The sequence below is a fragment of the Hyperolius riggenbachi genome, chromosome 4 (genome assembly GCF_040937935.1).
Source record: "Hyperolius riggenbachi isolate aHypRig1 chromosome 4, aHypRig1.pri, whole genome shotgun sequence".
NCBI lineage: Eukaryota > Metazoa > Chordata > Amphibia > Anura > Hyperoliidae > Hyperolius > Hyperolius riggenbachi.
The window spans coordinates 189,121,373-189,144,837 of NC_090649.1; the positions used below are offsets into that span (position 1 = coordinate 189,121,373).

At 44.8% G+C, this 23,465-nt stretch overlaps 1 long non-coding RNA gene across 1 annotated transcript in view; it reads left to right on the forward strand.

Moving 5' to 3' along the window:
• The first annotated feature begins 4,083 nt into the window (after nt 1–4,083).
• LOC137570613 (uncharacterized) overlaps nt 4,084–23,465 on the forward strand; it is a 32,653-nt gene continuing 13,271 nt past the window's right edge. Inside the window, exons 1-3 of the long non-coding RNA XR_011031111.1 lie at nt 4,084–4,127; nt 8,282–8,478; nt 16,279–16,417. This is a non-coding gene — a long non-coding RNA (uncharacterized lncRNA). The remainder of the gene's footprint in view (nt 4,128–8,281; nt 8,479–16,278; nt 16,418–23,465) is intronic.

Sequence of the window (23,465 nt, forward strand, 5' to 3'; positions counted from 1 at the left end):
GCTAGTCAGTGAGGGGGGTTTACATAGGTATACAGATATCAAAAGACACCCTGTCTATGTCTATGAGACACACGAACATGAAGTGACAGGAAGTCTCCCCAAAAGGAATTCAAAAAGCAATACTCACTGGGGTTCTAACTCTTCTAAATTCTGTGCAAAACTAAAAAAAATGCCTAGCTGCACTGCAGATTCAAATTTTTGTTGAATTAGTGGCTACCCTGGGTTAAGCCTTATGAACTTGAGAGTCGTCTGAAATTGGCACTTGCTGATTATCCATTGTTTAGGGCTGCTATTAAGGGGTTTCAGCGTGTCTGCCTGGAGACCCAGGTGTCTTCTATCCCTGGACCACTTACGTCTTTGAAATGGAACGTGGATTTCTCTCCAGGGTCATCCACTTTTTTCTTGAGGCAATGCCCCAATGGGGATCGTCTTGTGATTTCAGACTTTGTAAATGTCGGCAAAGTTAAAAGTCGCAATTACATCAATTTATGTGACAATTTCAGGATGTCAGACTGGTCCTATATGCAGTTGCATAGCTATTTATCTCACGCTTATCTCAAAAGAGCAGCAAGCAAAACCTTACTATGCTAGAAAGCCTGTGTCTGAAGGGCGAATCTGAACGGCACCTTTTATCTTATGTACAAGTGGTTCCTGGAAGACACATTAAGCCCTGATTTTCTCTTTAAAGCTAAATGGAAGCAATGGTTAGGTAAGTAGTTCAGTGAAGATCAATGGCATAGAGTTTGCCAAGTTACTCATAAAACATCTTTGAATGTTATGACACACAAACAAAATTGTAAGTTAAGATAGCCATACACTGGTCGATTTGCCATCAGATTCGACCAACAGATAGATCCCTCTCTGATCGAATGGGATCAGAGAGGGATCGTATGGCTACCTTTACTGCAAACAGATTGTGAACCGATTTCAGCCTGAAACCGTTCACAATCTGTTGTGGTGGTGGTGGTGGTGCTGCCGCCGCTCCCCCCGCCCGCATGCCCACATACATTACCTGCTCCGCTGGCGCGACTCCAGTCCCCAGGTCTCCGCCGTCTTCTCCGCTCTGGTCTCCAGGTCCAGCATGCTTTACTTCTTCCTGCCTGGCAGGAAGTTTAAACAGTAGAGCGCCCTCTACTGTTTAAACTTCCTGCCGGGCAGGAGTAACTGAGGCATGCCGGAGACCAGCGCGGACACGGAGCAGCGGTGACCTGGGGTAGTCGCACCGGCGGAGCAGGTAATGTATTGCCGCTCTATTGCGTCGGTCGTCAGGCACTCGAACGCCGCTAGCGACGCGCTCCCTACCCGCGGGCGATTGACGGTAATTTTCCGCAAGGAGCGATCGACGAAATGGATCGAAATTTAGCGTGTAGTGCGAACGATTGGCAGCAGATTCGATCCCAGTGATCGAATCTGCTGTCGAAACGGCGGCAAATCGAGCCAGTGTATGGCCAGCTTTACTGTCTGGTTGGTATCGTACCCCAGCCAGACTGCATAACATTTCTGAGACCATGCCAGAGACTTGTTGGCGGTGCAATTCAGGGCTAGGTGATATCATACATATTTGGTGGGATTTGCCCTAAACTAACCCAGTTTTGGGCCCCCTGTGACTTAGGGCTGCTGCGGGCGCCATAGCAACGCTTTGGTTGCTATAACCATTGCTACGCCTCTGCTGAAAATCCACCCATACAGCCCAAGTGATTAAAAGGCATTTTATTTATAATGTGTGAAATTTCATCTAGGTGAAAACTTAGGATAAATGGTCAATTGCATAGGGCCCAATTTGTTCATAGTATTCAAAATCTGTTGCCCTCATACTATGTGGGTCCGGGAAAATTGCAAAATTGGTCACTGAGTGGCCAATCAAAATTGGATGTGTGTATGCACTCTTAGGAAAGTGTATTGGTGATTTTCTAGGGCATACAATTCTACTGAAGAATTCAAACATGTTTGGTAATTTTTACTTGTTTTCATTTAGTAGAAAATAGAACATTTTCTGAAAGTACACATTCTAAACAAGATGGCTGAAAAAAACAAGAATTGCTGGGTAAACCAACTACTAATCACAAAATGTCCATAATTTTATTTCATGCACTGTATTATTTTTAAATAGGCATTAGGCCTATTAGTTTATTAAAGGGTGGTAGGTTATAATCTAACGGTGCGGCACGCACGCCCGCTCCCCAGAACATGCATGCCCCCACTCGCGCACCAGCCCGCAGCCCCCAACGTGCTCAATCTGCGCAGCATGGCGGTAGCACACTTGGAGGCGGGTGGATGCAGACACCTGAGCTTTTATGGTGAGGGACTCTCAGTTTAGTAATCACCTGCTCCTCAGGTTGATAGCTGCAGTACAGTCTTAACCTATTTTGGTTCCTGGACGTAGAGACTACGTCCAGGAACCATGCGCGCTACCGCGCGCTCTCGCGGCCGATCGCGCGTGTGCACGCGCGCTCCCAGGCCCGCGGTTCGTTAGCCAGGCAATCAGTGAATCGAGCTATGGTGCCCGATCACTGATTCCTCTCCCCCGCTGAAAAAGCAACAGCTTCTCTCGGAAGCTTCCCTTTTTCTGGCTGTAACGTACCCCATGCGTCGCTCTAAACGTGTGTTACGCTTAAAGTGACGTCATGTAAACAAACTCATGGCCGCCATCTTGTGGCCAAAAAGTAAAACTACAACTAAAAGTAAAAAAAATAAAATTCAAACACACATTTACATTATAAATCACTTGTTTACATCCCACCCTCCCAAAACTACCCAAATAAAATGTTTAATATAAAAAAAAAATTACAATAAAAAAAAACAAAAACATGTAAATATTTACCTAAGGGTCTAAACTTTTTAAATATCAATGTAAAGATGAAATACTTCTATATTTTTTTTTATTTTAAACTTGTAAATAGTGATAGATGCAAAACGGAAAAAATGCACCTTTATTTCCAAATAAAATATTGTCGCCATACATTGTGATAGGGACATAAGTTTAACGGTGTAATAACCGGGACATATGGGCAAATACAATACGTGAGTTTTAATTATGGAGGCATGTATTATTTTAAAACTATAATGGCTGAAAACTGAGAAATAATGATTTTTTCCGTTTTTTTCTTCCAGTTAAAATAAATTTACAGTAAAGTGGCTCTTAGCAAAATATACCCCCCAAAGAAAGCCTAATTGGTGGCGGAAAAAACAAGATATAGATCAGTTCATTGTGATAAGTAGTGATAAAGTTATAGGCTAATGAATGGGAGGTGAACATTTCTCAAGTGAAAACGACGGAACGCGAATGGGTTAATCACCTGCTCCTCAGGTTGATAGCTGCAGTACAGTCTTAATCACCTGCTCCTCAGGTTGATAGCTGCAGTACAGTCTTAATCACCTGCTCCTCAGGTTGACAACTATAGTACAGTCTGAATCACCCGCTCCTCGGGTGATAGGTACCTTCTGTCTACTGTGCATCATCCGCTCCTCAGGTGACCCGATCACTACTTCATCTGTGTCTCCAGCCTGCTGGAGTACTGATTCCAGTGTTCTATAGAGATACCTCCCTCTAACAGCTCCTCTGGGAAAGTGGGTATCTCTATCTATATTTACTCTTGCACCAAACACTTATCTCACACCTGATTGTCCTGTGTCCTGCTATACTTGCATTATTGGTGATTCTGCAGATCACCATCTAATCAGGTATAGCATCTGTATTATTGGTGATACTGCAGATCACCAATAATCAGAAAATCTGTTCATGCTGACACCAATCGTTACAGGAATCATGTATGATTTTCGTTCCACTTCTCATGTGTACACCACTTTGTGTTGGTCTTTCTTGTGGAATTCCAATAAAATTGATTCATGTTTGTGGCAGTAATATGACAAAATGTGGAAAACTTCAAGGGGGCCGAATACTTTTGCAAGCCACTGTAGGTTCTGTGTTAAATGAGGACGTCTGATTTTATCATTCCAGGGATCAAACTTTGTTATTTCTGGCCTCCTGTCTGGATGCAAGTACAAAGTAACAGTACGGCCATTCACCCTTCAGGCACCATTAGTTGAAGAGGTGACATTTGTGAAAATACAAAGGTGCAACAACATGAAAGTTAAAAGCCTGCAAAACGTACACTGTCCAAGACAGGGTGAGTGACCATCAAAACATTTTCTAAAATCTATTAGCAATGCCCTAAATCTGTTAGCGGTGAACTACGGGTATATAATAATAATATAATATAAGAAAATCCACCAAAAAGAAAAACTTAAAGCAATATTTATAAAACCTACAGGAACACAAGCTTATCCATGGCCAAACCTAGCCCCAACATATTACATAGGGAGCAGGAAAAAAGGGCGCCGTCTGAGGGTGGACGAAAAGGGCGCCACCATAGACTCTAATGCAATTATCATTAATACGGCGAAAAAAGCAAAAAAAAAAGGGTGTCCGATAAATATTGTTGATAACATTAGAACATTACAGTTTTTGAAGTAAGTTATCGTTTTAGAAGCTTGCAACGTTATAATTTTGGTCATATTATTTTGTTTGTATGTACAGATTTTACGTTATCAAAGATATTATCATTCTAGATAGGAGCGTGTCTTCCTTAGGAGCGTAGGCATGCTTCTATCTAAGGAAGGCACGCTCCTAAGGAAGGCACGCTCCTTACATAGCAGCCAGCGCTGCTATAAGGCATGCATTAGCGGCCGCTCCTTCACATTATGGTACGCTGCTTTAGCAGTGCAACTTAATGAATCAAGCCCATGCTCACTGTAACCTGAATAATCACAAATACCTTCTGTTTTAAGAAGGCAGAATACAGTTTTGCATAGCATTTTAGTAAGAGGGCTTTTTTGTCCTTTTTGGCTCCTTACACACTCCTATGAGTCCTGGTTTACCATGAGCTGGCTGGGTAATCGGTAACTCTGTGTGTTTCAAGTCCTACCCTATAGAGCAGGCTTTCTCAACCAGGGTTCTTGAGTACTCTGCAAGGTTTTCTTGGTATTTTTCTCCATCGTGGGGGTTGGGGGAAGTATGATAGAGAGCACACTATAATATGGGGTACTGTAAAAAGAAGCATTAAATTCAGGATAATAATGAGCACATTAATAAAAAGCACTAGAATAAGTAGACATTATAATGAAGGGCACTGTAATAGGGGGTAGAGATATAAACAGCCACACCAAGACCTTGCCACCTGCCAAATAAATGTAGGGGTTCCTTGAGATCCCAAAATTATTTGCAGGGGTTCATTAACCTCCCTGGCGGTTTATTAAAATCCGCCAGGGGGCAGCAAATACGTTTTTTAATTTTTTATTTTTTTTTCATGTAGCGAGACAATCGATCTCCTTCGGCGATCGGAGATCAAGAGAGCCCGTTAAAGGAACGGGATCTCTTGGAGGGCTTCCCCCGTCGCCATGGCGACGGGGCGGGATGACGTCACCGACGTCATCGACGTCGTGACGTCAAAGGGGAATCCGATCCACCCCACAGCGCTGCCTGGCACTGATTGGCCAGGCAGCGCACGGGGTCTCGCCTGGGGGGGCCCTGCATCGCGTCGGGTAACGGCGGATCGGCGGTGGGCGGCGGCGATCGGGTGAGACACGCAGCAAGCAAAGTGCTTGCTGCGTGTTTTAAAAAAAATTATTCAAATCGGCCCAGCGGGGCCTGAGCGGCGACCTCCGGCGGTAATGGACGTAACAATGCGTCCATACCGCTAAGGAGGTTAAGATGCTCCAGGGTTTTTCCAGGGTAAAAAAGGAGCCATATTAATCCATGCCATGCACTGATGAACATCAATCAATCCGAAACAGTTTGTATGCATATTGGATTATTGTGGTTCTGTACAATTAGCAAGCTGAAACATCATTGCATTCCAGCAGTTCTGGAGGTGTTTAGCTTTCAGGGACAACACAGGGATGACTTGCATATTCAGCAGTGATGCATTGTGGGACACCACAGAAGCTCTCGCCATCCTGAATAATTGCGAATACCTTCTGTTGTAAGAAGGCAAATTTTTGTTTTGCATAGCATTTTAGAAGGAGGGCTTTTTGGTCCTTGTTAGCCCCTTACACACCTCTAGCAGATCTGGTTCACAATGAGCTTGCTGGGCAATCTGTAACTCTGGCTCTTTCAAGTCCTACTACCTTCCACCTCAAAGATCACTCCAACCTAAATAATCATAAATACCTTCTGTTTAAAGGAATTTAACTGTGGAAAAATCCTGCAGCACACATTTGTCTGCACAGTGGATTGTGTTGCCATTCATTTGGTAACAGGCATACCTCCACACTATCAGTGACACTGTAACAGAAGAAACAAACATAGTAATAACAAGCAATGCAACGCTCATGTCTAGTGGAAACGTTTCATAGGCCTGGGACCCACCACAGGCGCATTGAGGGAAATCATAAGTGCCCATGCCTTGATTAAGTGCCACTAGCTCACTGCAATTCCAGGAGTGATCACATTGACGGATCACTCCGGGAATTGCAGTGAGATAGCAGCACTTGTCGTGGGCACTTTGTGATTCCCCTGAATGTGCCTGTAGTGGGTCCCAGGCCTAAGAGCCAGCACTCTAAAAATGTTGCAGCCCGTTGCAAGCACTGCAGAGGAACCACTCTCATAGGTTTCCACTGCTGTAGCCAGTGTTGGACTGGGAGGTGGAAAAACTGAGGAAATCCACCTGCTGGCCAAGCAGCAGAAACCCTGTGTTATCACTCCCAATATAAACCTGCAGCAAGTCTTCACTGTGAGCAGCAACACCTAATTACTGCTGCTTGGCCAGCAAGTGGATTTCCTCAGCTTTTCCATCTCCCAGTCTGACACTGGCTGTAGCACTTTTTGATCATTATCAAAACGCAAAATCAGTTAACCCTCTGTGTACTCGCATGTAAATGCTTTTAAGCAATTACATATGAAACTTTAAAATGCCACCAGTGGGTCCCAGGCCTTAGGGTAGGTAAATTCTGGTTGCAAGCATAGGTCGGTATCCAAAGGGATGATCAAGAGTAGTCAGGCAAGCCAGGTTGAGAACAGAAGCTGAAGATGCAGAATAGTCATATAGGCCTTGTCATAACAGGGGCATTCAGGCAGACCAAGGATACAGTAATGCACAGTGGTAAATTATAGAATTGCCTTTATCTAACAGCACATAGTGTTGCCAGAGAGGGTCTTTAACAGAGCTTGGATTGGTTCCCCTGGTTTTCAAATTCTTGCACATGTGCCTTCATACTCTTGTGCATGCGCCTCCATGCTTGCAAAACGTATGCATATGCACCTACGCATGTGCAAGCTTCTATGCATGCATGTACCAGTGTGCCCATGACCAAGGACATAAGGCATTGCACATGTGAATGTCTAGGCACATAGGAGACTGAAAACTGAAAGTGAATAAGACTTGCCAGGAAGCTCCAGCTCTGTATTATCTATCTCAAACACATTCTGTCAGAAGTAATGTGGATCATCAATATCCATTTTACCAAATTCCAATCTGTGTTTTTATGTAGGTGATTTCTGAAAGTGGAGTAACAGTGGAGAATACTGGAGAAATCTGCTGCTTGGTGCCAGATGTTTGCAATTTGTGCCTGGGTCATGTCAGAATGCAGTAAGGATTGCTGAAAGGAGTCAGAATGAGAGTTTGTGGTACTGCCATTGCGAGCACCACCTTGAGAACTTACTGTAGGGCCCATTCACAATAGAGCGTTTTGCCGTGATTTTGGCAAAACGCTCAAACGCTAGCGCTTTTTAAAAGCGCTAGTGTAATAAACCCCTATGGGCTCGTTCTTACTTGGGCAATTTGCGCTAATCACCGCAAATTGCCCAAAAACGCGAAATTTTCAGGCGATTTATCGGCGATCACATTTCAGTGCTATAGAAGTGCTAAACGCAATCGTGGAAAAATCGTGTAGTGATTTTTCCACCTGAAATCACGGGAAAATCACTCCCGCAAAACCCCGGCAAAAATCGCCGGCGCTTTGAAAACGCAAGTGTGAATGGGCCCTTAGGGAAGCTTGGATATCAAAGAAAAAAGAGTGGTTCACTGCAAGTGCACATACATCACTGCTCATTTACTAACCTTTCCGCAAACCTCACTTTGTTCAGATATAGCCCAAGTAAAGGTTGCAAACTTCTTTTGCCACCTAATAGCAGATTCTTAAAAAAAAAAAATACTTCTTCGGTATTTTACAGTGCTCTTCAGCCTTAGCATATCAGCCACTTACTATTTTATATATACAGCTGTAATAGCAGCACCTTGTTTTAGATCTGATACAAAAACTTGTTTTTCATTTGCAACTCTAGGACGCCCCCGTCTGTCCAGAAATGAGATGCAAAGGCCAGAAAAATTAAGTGCTGCCTTTTGCAATGTAAATGGTAAAGTAGCAGGAGAATTTCACTGGCAAGCTTTACAAAACAATCAAAAACTCCTGGGCATCCTGTTCCGCTGGGCAGAAATCTCAGAAGATTCTGCTGTTTACAATGCGCAGATGCTGCCACCTGTAAGTATAACTGTCTGGATAATGCAACTTCATTAGAACCTTTTGGTTGGTGTATTTTGTGGAAAGGAAGCTTGAGGCAGGGAACACACTTGACTTTCAGTTTTCTGTGCGCGTTTTTCTGCATACTTTTTCTGCACACTAAATGTGTTTCCATGTAGGAAAACGCGCGCGTTTTTTCACAGCAGCTGATGTAAATGATAGTGGAAACTGCCAAAATGTGCAGAATCATGATGCAGAATGTCAGTTTTTTCTCTGCGTGCGAACAACACAGTAAGTGTGCACTAGCACATTGATTAACATGAGTTCTCAGTCTTTCTGTGCAGAAAACGCGCACGAAAACAGTCAAGTGTGTTCCCTGCCTAAAGGATACCAGAGCCCAAAAACTGTGGAGAAACGGATGTTCACCGCTTCCCCCGTTCTCCTATATCTGCCGCCCGTAGCTCACCTAAAAGCCCCCCAGGATCCTCTTCCAGTCGGTCGGGTTGGGACTTACTGTGCAGACGTCGGCCAGGCTACCTACAGCACTTGTGGCCAGGAGCATACTGCACATGCGTATGATGTAATACGTATGATGCAGTGACGCCATGCGCAGTGCGCTCGTGGCCATGAGAATGCGCTGTAGGGCGCGCGCAGCCCGGCCACCACCTCCGCAGTAAGTCCCAACCCAGCTGACCGTTAGAGGATCCCGGGGGGCTTTTAGGTGAGCTACCAGGACAGATAGGAGAACAGGGGGGGATCGGTGGGCATAAGGACAGGTAGTAGTATATGCCTGCTCCCCCTGTTTCTCCAAAGTTCTCGGGCTCTGGTATCCTTTAATGATAATCAGATAACACTCTGCCCCATCTCTCAGTACCCAGGGTAAGGCAGTAAATTAAACAGTTTGGTTTGAGCCCTTTTCAGTTTTAAGTCCAAGTGCAATTCCACTTCTACATCTTATAGTAACATAGAGGATCTAGAGCAGGGCTGGATAAACTACGGCCCAGTCCACGGCCACTATGAAGCTGGCCCAGCGATAGAAAGCAGGAGTCTGCTCCTCTCCCCTTCTCTCTCCCGCCATTCTTCAAAAATACATGCAACGCATGTACAAGAGAAGTAACTTATCCAATCACACTCTGCAGGGCCAATCTTCATGGCAACGGCAGCATCATGTGAGCTGCCATCAGTGTGTGTCACGTGACACTGTCGCTGCTATGGAGATCGCCGCTGGAAAAGTGCGATTGGGTGAGTTACCACCCAATCTTTCCCTGTGGGCTCATTTTCAGAAGGGAGGGGGTAGACAGACACTCAAGCTGTGAGATGCATTCTAGAGGAATGCGGCCAATCCAACAAACATTTTCCCACCCCTAGTCTAGTTTGAAAAGATTATATAGGTCTGGTGAAGAGTTGATAATATACAGTACAGTCAGGTCCATAAATATTTGAAATGAAACGAACATGTGTTTTAACTGCAGCTTTAATTTGAGGGTATTTACATCCAAATCAGGTAAACAGTGTAAGAATTACAACAGTTTGCATATCTGCCTCCCACTTGTTAAGGGAGCAAAAGTAATGGGACAGAATAATAATCATAAATCAAACTATCACTTTTTTATACTTAGTTGCCAAGCCTCCCCCTCCCCCGGAGCCCTTGTCCAATCCATGGACAAGGGGCTCTTCCCCACCTCCGGTGCCCCAGGAGGAGGTGGGGGCGACGACTCCCTGGGGGGGGGGTTCATGGTGGCATCTGGGAGTCTCTTTTAAGAAGAAGGGGACCCCCAGATGCCCACCCCCCTCCCAGGAGAAATGAGTATAGGGGTACAAAGTACCCCTTACCCATTTCCACAAAGGGTTAAATGAAATAAAAACACAACCACGAGAAAAGTATTTTAATAATCTTAATTAACCACAAATACTTACCTGTACCTTTAAAAAAATTTCCCAAGCCAATATATCCTCGGAAATGATCCAACGAATAACAGTATCCTCTTATCTTGCGATCTTCAATTACCTTGATTGAAGATCTCCAACAGCAATTAGCAATACTATACCTTACAATGCGTCCTGCGTACTGATGCATAGCACCGGCTCCCGCTGTCCTCCCTGCCTCCTAACCTGTCACCCTCACCTAGCCTGGCACCTGGTGCACCCATGGGTGCCACCCTAGGTGAGGGTGACAGGTGCAGGCAGGTGGGGAGAGACAGCGGAGCTGGCAGCTATACGTCCGCACAGGACGCATCTTAAGGTATAGTAACCGGCTCATAAATGAGCCGGTTCTTTTTGTATTGAATCAAATGAATCGATTCATTTGATTCAATACAAAAAGAACCGGCTCATTTATGAGCCGGTTACTATACCTTAGGATGTGTCCTGTGCGGACGTATAGCTGCCAGCTCCGCTGTCTCTCCCCACCTGCCTGCACCTGTCACCCTCACCTAGGGTGGCACCCATGGGTGCACCAGGTGCCAGGCTAGGTGAGGGTGACAGGTGAGGAGGCGGGAGCCGGTGCTATGCATCAGTACGCAGGACGCATTGTAAGGTATAGTATTGCTAATTGCTGTGGGAGATCTTCAATCAAGGTAATTGAAGATCGCAAGATAAGAGGATACTGTTATTCGTTGGATCATTTCCGAGGATATATTGGCGTGGGAATTTTTTTTTAAAGGTACAGGTAAGTATTATTATTATTATTATTTTTTTTTTTTTATTTATATAGCGCCAACATATTCCGCAGCGCTTTACAAAGCACAATAAGACGACAAGGGGAACATAGATACAACTAACAAATGTACAACAGAGTTCCAAGCAGCACAAATATTGTTACAAGAACAGTAAACATTAGGAGGATGACCCTGCCCTTGCGAGCTTACAATCTAATGGGTAGTGGGGGACACACTAGGTAAGGGGGTGGAGGATGGATGAGGCAGTGATTCTTTGCCTCTGATTACATTGTGACAGATAAGTAAATAAGGGCTAGAGAATGTTATAAGCTTGTCTGAAAAGGTGTGTTTTAAGAGTGCGTTTGAAGATGTCCAGGTTTGGAGCATGACGTACAGGCTGTGGAAGAGAGTTCCAGATAAGGGCTGATGCTCGTGTAAAGTCCTGGATGCGAGCATGAGAGGAGGTGATCAGCTTAGATGCCAGGAGAATTTCTTGGGAGGAGCGAAGGTTGCGGGAGGGACAATATCTTGAGATGAGTGAGGAGATGTATGGAGGAGACAACTCGTGGAGGGCTTTGTATGTTAGAGTCAGGAGTTTGAACTGGATCCTCTGGGTGAGGGGTAACCAGTGGAGAGAATGGCACAGTGGGGCTGCATCGGAAGAGCGTGTGGAAAGGTGAATGAGGCGGGCCGCTGAATTTAGAAGGGATTGGAGAGGAGCTAGCCTGTTTTTTGGTAGGCCACAAAGCAGGGTGTTGCAGTAGTCTAGGCGGGAGATGATTAAGGCATGAACAAGCATTTTGGTGGCCTCTTGTGTGAGGAAGGGACGGATACGGAATATATTTTTGAGCTGGAAATAGCAGGTGGTGGATAATGAGGCAATGTGAGGTTTAAAGGAGAGCTCTGAGTCAAGTATAACCCCCAAGCAGCGGGCCTTAGTGGTTGAGGTTATTGGGGTGTTGTCTACCGTTATGGTTGCAATTGGTGGGGGTGTAGTTAGCAATGGTGGAAAAATCACAATTTCCGTTTTAGTCATGTTGAGTTTGAGGAAGCGGGAGGACATGAATGCAGAAACGGCACGTAGACAGTCGGGGACTCTGGATAGTAGTGAGGCCAGGTCAGGAGCTGAGAGATAGATTTGGGTGTCATCCGCATAGAGGTGATACTGGAAGCCAAAAGAGTTAATTAGTTGTCCCAGGCCACGGGTGTAGATTGAGAAAAGAAGTGGCCCAAGAACAGAGCCTTGAGGTACACCAACAGACAGTGGGTGTGGAGAGGACTTGGTGTTAGAGAAGGAGACAGTGTAAGAGCGTCCAGAGAGATAAGAGGAGATCCAGGAATGTGCTTGTCCCTTGATTCCTTAAGATGACAGTGTATGTAGAAGCAGAGCATGATCAACCGTGTCAAAGGCAGAGGAAAGGTCAAGGAGTATTAGAATGGAGAACTGGCCTTTGGATTTAGCTACCAGTAGGTCATTAGCAACTTTCGTGAGGACAGTTTCAGTGGAATGGTGTGTGCGGAATCCAGATTGAAAGGGGTCAAGTAAGGAGTTGGTAGAGAGAAAGGCAGACAATTCTGAATGGATGTGACGTTCCAGCAGTTTAGAAGCAAAGGGGAGGAGCGAGACAGGACGGTAGTTGGATAGAGAAGTTGGATCAAGAGAGGGTTTTTTGATTAGTGGTGTGATGATAGCTTGTTTGAATAAGGAAGGAAAAGTGCCAGTGGAGATAGACAGGTTGAATAGAGTTGTTAGAGCGGGATTAAAGGAGGAGGAAAGCTGGGGGATTAGATGAGAGGGAATGGGGTCCAGGGCACAGGTAGTGAGATGCGCTTTGGAGATTAGTGAGGAAAGACACTGTTCAGTTAGTGTGGTGAAAGATGTTAGAGTGGGAGACTGGTCTTGTGGAGCGGGGGGAAGGCAGTTAGTGGTGGGTGAGGGTGCAGGCGGACAGAAGGAATTTATAGGTGACGGCTGTGCTGGTAAAAATGGTTGCGTGTTGAAGCTATTGCGTATTGCATCAATCTTGCTTGTAAAGTATGATGCAAAGTTGTCGGCTGACAGACATGTGGTAGGGGGAGGAGGTGGGGGACGAAGTAGGGAGTTAAAGGTGTTGAACAATTGTTTTGGGTTGTGGGACTGTAAGGAAATGAGCGAGGAGAAATAAGACTGCTTAGCAGAGGTGAGGGCATCCCTGAGCTCCTGCAAAGTTTGTTTATAGTGATTGAAGTCTTCTACAGCAGTGCTTTTTCTCCAGCATCTTTCTGCCATCCTGGAGTGCCTTTTCAGCTGTTTGAATTGTTCAGTGAGCCAGGGCTGCCTGTTAGTTTGGCGGGGGCGGGTGGTGGTGAGTGGAACGGCTGAATTCATGGCAGAGGAGACTACATTAAATAAGTAACTGGATGCTGCCTCAGGGTCAGTGTAGGAAGACAGGGTACTTAGAGGTTGCAAGGCCTCAGTCAGGGAATTCACATCCAGGTTACGGTAATTCCTGCGCGTGACTGTATGGTGTAGTGTTGGAGGAGTTGACAGTAGAGAAGAATTGATTGAGAAGGTAAGAAGGTTGTGGTCTGAGAGGGGAAGCGGAGTGTTATGAAAGCTTGAAATAGAACAGAGGCGGGTAAAGACAAGGTCAAGAGTGTGGCCGTCTTTGTGGGTGGAAGTGGAGGAACATTTGGCGAGGTCAAACGAGGAGGTGAGAGAGAGCAGTTTGGTGGCAGTAGGGCAATTAGTATCGATGGGTATATTAAAATCTCCAATGATGATAGAGGGTATATCAGTGGAGAGGAACTGGAGAAGCCATGCTGAAAAGTGATCAATGAAAGTAGAGGCTGGACCGGGCGGGCGGTAGATAACAGCAATCTGAATGTGGTATGGAGAGTAGAGACGGACAGCATGAACTTCAAAGGATGAGAGTGAGAGTGCGGGCAGTGGTGTGAGTGGCTTAAATGAACAGTGTTCAGAGAGGAGGATCCCCACCCCCCCTCCATGTTTGTGGCCAGGTCTAGGGGCATGACTAAATTTTAGACCTCCATATGATAGAGCAGCTGGAGACACCGTGTCTGATGGAGTTATCCATGTTTCAGTGAGCCCCAGGAAGGTGAAAGTGTTGGAGATAAACATGTCATGAATAAAGGCTAGTTTATTACAAACGGAGCGGGAGTTCCATAGAGCCCCAGATATGGGGAGGGGAGAGCTGGGAAGAAGGGGGATGTCAATAAGATTGTAGGTGTTCTGGGAGGGGAGGTGGTGAGGTTTGTTATTGGTGGAATGAGTTGTAGTCTGAGCAGTGTGAGGTCTAGGAGTGGGCCCTGGGTTCGGTGATATGTCCCCAGAAGCCAGGAGGAGTAGTAGGCAGAGCAGAGAGATGTGGGGGTGGGACTTGTGTGTATGCAAGTTAGGTTTAGTGAGAGCAGAGGAGGGGTAGTGTGAGCACAGAAATAGGAATAGTTCGTGGCTAGAGAAAAGGGGAGACGATAGCAGAGAGGGAGCAATGTATATGGTGTTGCTGACAGTGGGAGGATGAAGTGACATGTGGATTTTCAGGAACAGCAGGCAAAAAGAAGCGGTTGAGAAAGACATTGTAAACATTCTTAAGGGGTCTACAGGGAGATTGATAGCTGACAGCAGGAGGATGGAGTATGTTTAGAATTGCAGGAATTGCAGAAACAAGCAAGCATATGGTGAAACAGATAAAAAACAGTTAAGTAGCAAACCATGTGATCAAAGTGCCGAGTCTCCTGGCAGTTCCTTCTGTTCCCTTCTGGTTCAATTTTGGTCTAATTTGGGTCTTTTGCTGTGCACTTCAAATCATGCACTTAAAAGTAATGCATATCTGACTAAAGTCATATATGACTTAGAGACTAGATTAAATAGGCAGCAGAAGGGATGGAGGTGTGTGCTGGAATGAGGATCAGCTGTGCATGGCCAGACATGGGCTGTGGGAGGCTGGGTCAGTCTACAGACATGCAAATTATGACTAATTAATTAGGTACACATTGCAGCATAAGGCCTGGCACCAGGAAATGGTCACAATTATGTATGCGTACCATAAAGTTAAAAAGCAATGCAGGTAAAGTTGAACATAAGCAAGATTTGTTTGATTGCAGAGAAAAATTGCATGAAGACAGATATAAAAGCAGATGCAGATCATATGCGTACCATAAAGTTAAAAAGCAATGCAGGTAAAGTTGAACATAAGCAAGATTTGTTTGATTGCAGAGAAAAATTGCATGAAGACAGATATAAAAGCAGATGCAGATCATATGCGTACCATAAAGTTAAAAAGCAATGCAGGTAAAGTTGAACATAAGCAAGATTTGTTTGATTGCAGAGAAAAATTGCATGAAGACAGATATAAAATCAGATGCAGATGCAGATCATATGCGTACCATAAAGTTAAAAGTGTAAAGTATTTGTGGTTAATTAAGATTATTAAAATACTTTTCTCGTGGTTGTGTTTTTATTTAATTTAACCCTTTGTGGAAATGGGTAAGGGGTACTTTGCAGAGGCTCGGGAGGGAGGACCCCACGTCGTTTTTTAGCACACCCCATTTGGGTTCAATCGCGTCTAGGCCACGACATCCACATTGTAGCGCGCTGCAATGCGCATTCTATGCGTCAGAAACGCATGCCCGAAATTCTACTAGGTCTTCTCAACTAGATTGTTCATAAAGCTTCAGGTTATAGTCTTCCGGCTACTTTTAGACAGTTGTAAGTCTGAAGCATTGAAACTCTCAGCAATTCCCAGCACAATTAAGTTTAATTGATTTCAGATAATTGTGTGCGCTCCTTGCTGGGGAAAAATTCACTTCTGTAGTCTGGTCTTTAATTAACACAGTTGGTATAACAACTATAAATCAGAGTAACAATATTATTTTGTTTCTGGAAAGATGTGTCCAGACACAGTTGGGTGCAGCTTGTCTGGAAACATCACGGCAAGCCAGCTGTCACATGCATGCATCATGGGGTGAATTACAAAGGACAAAAAACATATTTCAGCAATTACTGGTGTTTTAGCTATACTGTATAGTGACATGAAAACTTCTGTCTAGAACAACAATTTTCTTGATGCGGTGAGATTAATCTATTCTACTGTTTTAACCTACATACTATACTCTATATCCTCTTTATAGTGCAATAATTCATAAGCTATATGTGTTCTAGGACCATGCGTTTGTGGCAATGGACAACCTTAAACCATCAACTGCCTACCATATTGTACTACGAGCAATATACAGCAACCAAGAGGAACTGGCTATAGAGGAGACATTCAACACACCTTTTTCTAGATAAGGTTAAAGTGGTATGAAACTCAGCATTTCTTCTTTGCTCTAAAATATTATTTACAACAAAAAATATACTACCACAAAAAAACATTTTAAGCAGAACAGCATTCAAACAGTTAAACACAACATATTCATCTTCAGTGGAAAGATTCTTGCCACCCGAAGAGGTGACAACATTATCTTTTGTCTACATTCCTTTGTCTGCTACAATTAGTAAACAGAGGCAGGGTTGTAAGTGAGTTGCAAACATAGTAGAAGCAGAGATAGCTGAGAAGTTATCACTAGATCGATTTTAACATATAAATACAGCTATGCAAGAAAATGCAATGGCAGCTTTCAGAGCAGATAAACTGTACTTTGGGAATTTGTAAATGGGCAATAATACTTATGATAACTTTATGGGTAATAAAAAGTAGGAAAAATGTTTTTATTGAATATTATGTCAGAGTTTAATCCCGTATTGAGTGCTACTTCTTAAAAATGTCTATTTTTCTGTTTCGAACTGGAGCAATAACTTCTGCCAATCATATCTATATGGAGTCAATATAATCATCCTAACTGACATCAAAGGCAGTGTTTTATTAATATTCCATTGTATGATTCAGCAACAGCAATGAGAAATTGTGTGATTGCAGCTGTGATCACAGCAAGAACTTTCTGTAATTACTGAAGATTGTCCTGAATAGTAAAATTGTTTTTGTTGCAGTTGTATACATAGATCCGCAGCAACACATATGCCATTTATTGCTTATTTCTAAGTGTGGTATGTTCCTAGAATTCCTTTGTGACCACTGTAATATCTATGGAGCAGTTAAAATCCATGTTTGCTTATCGATTGTTCACAGAAGTGGAGGGGGCACAGAAGCATGTTTTGTACCTAAATATTTTTGTTCTAAAATATTCTCTTTCCCTTTTTAAAAAATTGGTAAACTCTGCCTGTGCTTTTATCCTTTTATTTAGTTCCAAACTTCCTCTCCCTTGCATTTTGGATACCATGTTTAGCTGTCTCTTATCTGTCTGTACAATATATTGCTCAAATAAAAGTCTTCTAGAAACTTTTTATATGCTAAGGTCACAGTATAATTAATTGTGCACACAGGAGAAATGAATTTACCATTTCAGGTGAAGTCATGCTACAATCAGATGCAAGATTTTCCTTGGTTAATCTAGGATAAGTACAGTTGTGCTAAGATGAACAACATAACTGATCACTAGTGTTTGGCTCCTCCCGTTAACCTGCTGCATGGCATTCTTCCTCCTATCTCCACTTTGCAAAGCTAGCTGCTCGGCTGTAGCCAAGCAGTGTGCTGCTACAGCAATTGCTACTAAATCCATCACCCCGAACAATCACCAATGGTCCAAGCTTGTAAAGAGAAAAACAAACGGGGACACAGGGAACTCAATCTGGTGTAATATCGTTTGGGCAATAAATGTGCAGGTAGTGCAAATATACTCACTCAGGAAAGCATGTGGGGAAGTACTGTCCCCACTCGACCTTGTGGGTGAAGAATGGTGGTCGTCAATCAATGAATCAAATCGAATTGAATCGAATCGGACAAAGAATCGTATGGTGTAGATGGGGCTGATTCTGGCTGATTCTCCCAACAGCTGATAACAGATGGCTCTCTGCACAGAACGACTCTCTGCACAGACCGGGAGTCTGGTTGCCAGGCAACAATGTAAACACATACGGAGGAGCTCAGTGGAGCTCAGGCATTATGCTATAATGGTGATTCCTGACAGCAATGGATTACACCACTGAAAACTAGGTAGGCAGGAGTTATGTTTGTGAAATGAAAGTAAGAAAAAAACACCCCTAACAAATGGATTAGCCTCCCAGTCTGTCATCCCTCAGTGTTTACACAGCTTTGATGAAACCATTCATTTAAAAAAAAAAACTTTTTACACTATTTTAGAAGGATGTTTAACCACTTGAGGACCACAGTGGTAACCCCCCCTAAAGACCAGACTGTTTTTTTCATAATTGGCCACTGCAGGTTTAAGGCCAAGCTGCAGAGCCGCACAACACAGCACACGAGTGACCCCCCCCCCTTTTCTCCCCACCAACAGAGCTCTCTGTTGGTGGGGTCTGATCGCCTACCCTTGTGTTTATTTTTTTTTTAATAAATATTTATGTTCTTATTTTTTGAATATTTTTTACTATTTCCTTTATTATTTTTTTCCCAATCCCCACCCTCCCCCCAGCCTACGAGAGCCGATCGCTCTCTTGTCCCCCAGGGGGACAGCCGAGTCACATGGCTGTCCCCAGTACAGCGCTGCTGCTGATCGCAGCGCTGTACTACATGTAAAGACGGCCGTCTAACAGTCTCCCAAGCGGCAATCGTCGCTCGGAGACTGAAGGCTGGGCGGAATTCCGCCCCCCTGAGTGGTAGATGCGCACGCAGCCTGCACGTGATCTCCTGCAAACTGCAGCCCCAGGACTTGATGCCAATTGGCGTTAGGCGGTCGTGGGGCTGCCACCGCGGCCACGCCCATTGGCGTGGAGCGGACTTAGAGTAGATAATAGTTTATGGATAAAACAACTTTTTATTTTTTTTCTAATTCGAGAAAGAGGTCCTTTAAATAAACTCTTAGCTTTATTGAGCATTTAGTCATCCTGAGTAACACTCATTAACTGCTTTAGGACCACGGTGATTGAAATCTACACCCTATTTTGGTGGGCTCCTGGCTGGCAGGGCGTAGATTTCAATCACTGCTGCAGCCCGCATCCGCCGTTTCCTTCGCTCCCTGCCGATTGTGCTGCTCAAACCCGACGTCTCTCACCGCAGCACACTGGCTCTGCCTGTCTCTATGATGGCAGAGCCATGTGAGATGATCAGGAGCCGATTTCATCGGCTCTTGGCTGTGTCTATCAATGTAAGCCGCTCCCATTGGCTTACATTAATAGACACGGTGAGGAGCCAATGAAAGCGGCTCCTGACCGGCTCACATGACTCTGCCGCCATAAAGACGGCAGAGTCTATGTCAGGAGGATCCCGGCGTGCGGCGTTGACGGCAGTGACAGTGGTTGCGGCGGGTATGCGCAGCGATTCGTCGGGATTCCGTCGGTATTGTACCAGCGGTCTCTGGTCCTTAAAACGGACCCAAACCAAACATTTTTTTAAAATTAAAAATATTTAGTTGCACCACTCTGACTCATACAAAGATAAATAAACACTCCTTCAAACCTATGAGCATTTCAGTGCATACTTTTCACCCTTCTCTTTTCATAACTAGGGTTATACTGGGGGCAGCCATTAGCAATTCCTCCATTGCCGGACACCACCTACTCCAGCAGTTTGCCGGATTTTGTCCCGGCAATTTGAAAGGAATGGAGGGGTTCCTCCAATAAATGTAAAATATTTTATATTTGTCATCATGCAGCTGTAAAAAGGCTGCTATTTATTATTATAATTTAGAAAATAGATTTTACTTCTGGAATCTTGTATTTTTAATTTGGGTCCACTTTAAGGGGGCAGAGACCGCTGCTACTTGAGTGGTTAAGAACCTGCCCAGGCCTTTTGGAGTCCAACTACCAGAGTAGGAAAAGAACCAACACTTGTTAAGAGTTAGACTAAAGGCCCATACACACGTCGGATTTGCGCGAACGACGGGTCGTTTGAACGTTCCGTCGTTCGCACGTTTCCGCATGAAATCCGGCGTGTGTACAGACTATCGTTCGGGAGATAAGACTGGTTACCAACGATCCGCCGGGCGGATCGCTGGTAACCAGTCTTATCTCCCGAACGATAGTCTGTACACACGCCGGATTTCATGCGGAAACGTGCGAACGACGGAACGTTCAAACGACCCGTCGTTCGCGCAAATCCGACGTGTGTATGGGCCTCTAGTCTGCTAGCACTAAACAATGGACAAAGGATCAGAATTGCTTACTTTAGACTCGAAATGTATACTGTTGATGATATGGAGCTAGTCTGAGAAAGCTATATTTATATGCAAGAAAAATGTATCCTGAAATGATCACTTTGTGTGAAAGTCTACCCGTGATCAGTGCAGAAAACTACAGTATTAATACATGTGGGGTTGTCTGGTGTGAGGAGGTCTGTGTGGAACTCCAGTGAAAGAGAAAAAGACACAGAGCAACCAGGAGTGCCAATTGTGTAGTATTTAATGCCAAAGGGATTATAAGAAGCAAAAATTACTACTTACAAATCCGAGTTGCAATTAGGCAACTACTGTTGTGAGCATGTGGAGAAAGCTATCTCCAGTCGGATGGAAAGTCCTCTTCTGGGCTTGGGTCACACTCCAAAAAAGGATCCACTGGAACCAATAGGCTGCAGGTATAGCCCCTAGAAAGGGGAATGGAAATATACTGGGAGGGAGGAGGCAGGGCTGGTTTAAGCAACAATGGGGCCCCAGGGCAAAATAAACCTGCCCCCCCCCCCCAACAGATACCCCGGAACAAAAATCGGCATTAAGGGACCTTTTTTGCAGCTGGTATAGTCAGGGTGTGAAGCCCCAATCGGTCGGAGCTCCACATTCTGGCTACCCCAGCCTGCATGGGGGACAAGGGGTTAAAAAGTTTCAGGAGGGGGGACCCCACATAATTTTTTTTTTTAAATTCCCACACTCTAAACATAAAAAAAAATTGGGAAAATAGGAAAAAATGCCAGGGATCTTCATGCAGCCATATTGCGGCTGTATAGCGATTGCTGGCCAAAGCGCTGCGGCTGCGTATGGACCCCCAGAAAACCCCGTCAGGAAATTCATTGCTCTTTCTTTCGGTACATGTAAAATTACACTACCGTTAGGTTTGCTACTAAAAGTGACATTTACCGAATTTAAATATACTTTTTTCCTTTGAAACATTAAAATCGATTTTCTCAAAAACTATAAGGTCTTTTTGAAAAATTGCTTTTTCCTCTTATTCCCAATGATCTTATCCTGCAAATTTAGGGTTTCTAGCATTTAAGGTGGATTTGCTATTAACCATTAAAGTCGGCAGGTTTTTAAATGTGTATTTTTTTTCCTTTGAAACTTTAAAGTCAATTTTCTCAAAAACTATAAGGCCGATTTGAAATTTTTTTTCCTCTTGTAGCCACTGGGGGCCCCTACAAGCTCTGGGGCCCTGGAGCAATTGCCCCCTTTGCCTCTATGGTAGCGCCGGCCCTGGGAGGAGGCACCCCAATGCTGTGCCAGGATAATGGCTGGTATAATAAAGAACAGTCTTACCTAGTCAGGAGGTTTTTTTTTAGAGATTCGTTTCTCTAGATTCACCTGCTTTTTCAGGTTAATAATACAGATTAGAGTTGTCGCAAACCTCCGATTATGGTTTGCAAACCTCGATCTCGAACACACGTAAAAAGTTTGCGAACTTTCGACCTGCCATAGACTTAAATGGGCAGGAGAACCTTCAAAACTACAAACACTAATTGTGGCTAATTAGTGTTTCCAGTCCAGTGAAAATGAATGCACTGACTGCTGGTATATAATACAATGTCAGTCACAGGTGCAGTTACAGGTATGCACGGACTGGTATTACACAATACAATGTGCAGCTGTCACACACACAGGCGCATTGAACAGTTATGTAGTGACTGCTGGTATATAACACTGCGTGCTGTCACGTAGGTGCAGTGAACAGGTATGCAGTGACTGGTATAAATACAATGTGCAGCTGTCTCACACACAGGTGCAGTGAACAGTTATGTAGTGACTGGTATTATATAACACTGTGTGCTGTCACGCAGGTGCAGTGAGCATGAACAGGTATGCACGGTCGGACTGGTATTACAAAAGTGCAGCTGTCACACACACAGGTGCAGTGAACAGTTATGCAGTGACTGGTATTATATAACACTGCGTGCTGTCACACAGGTGCAGTGAACATGAACAGGTATGCATGGTCGGACTGGTATTACAAATGTGCAGCTTTCTCACACAGGTGCAGTGAACAGCAATTAGCAAGGGCCAGCTGCGACACACAGGGCTGTATAATGCAGTGTCAGTGGCACAAAAAAAAAAGATAAAACTTCACAAGAACATTAGCTCTGAAAAGAGCTCTTTTGTGGTGCTTTTCAACAACAAATATCAGCTAGGAGCAAGCTACAAGAGCTTAAAGAGACTCTGAAGCGAGAATAAATCTCGCTTCAGAGCTCATAGTTAGCAGGGGCATGTGGGACCCTGCTAAAACGCCGCTATCGTGCGGCTAAACGGGGGTCCCTTACCCCCCGAAATCCCCTCCGTGCAGCCGGGGATCTCTTCCGGATTGAGGCAGGGCTAACCGCAGCAGCCCTGCCCCACGCGCGTCTGTCAGCGTGTATCTCCGCCTCTCCCCCGCCCCTCTCAGTCTTTCTTCACTGAGAGGAGCGGGGGAGAGGCGGCGATGCGCCGCTGATAGACGCGACTAGAGGCAGGGCTGTAGCCGTTAGCCCTGCCTCTAGGAGCAGCAAAATCTACGACCAATTTGGTCGTTGATTTTTCGGGGGGGGGTTGGGGGTGAAGGGACCCCCGTTTAGCCGCGGGATAGCGGCGTTTTAGCAGGGGCACACGTGCCCCTGCTAACTATGAGCTCTGAAGCGAGAATTATTCTCGCTTCAGTGTCTCTTTAACTAAGCTTTGCCTAATCTCTGCAGCAACTCACTCCCTTCTCTCACTACTGCAGCAACACCGAGTGAGATAATGGACAACACAGCTGCCTTATATAAGGGGGGGGAGGCTCCAAGAGGGAGTGCAGCCTGATTGGCTGTCATGTGTCTGCTGACTGTGATGTAGAGGGTCAAAGTTTAGCCCAATGATGTAGTATAGGGGCGGGTCAAACTCGCCGTAAAGTTCGCATTTAACGCGAACCACCGATGTCCGCACTAATATGTTCGCGGCCGAACCGTTCGGGACAATTCTAATACATATGCTCCTGGCTAATTGCTGTGATCACTAAGACACTGGGCCTGATTCACAAAGCGGTGCAAACTTTTTCGCGGACTTTTGCGCGTGCAAAGTGCTGCGATTCGCGCGATCGCGGCACTTTGCGCGCGCAAGAGTCCGCGAAAAAGTTTGCACCGCTTTGTGAATCAGGCCCACTGTATTATTAACCTGAAGAAGCAG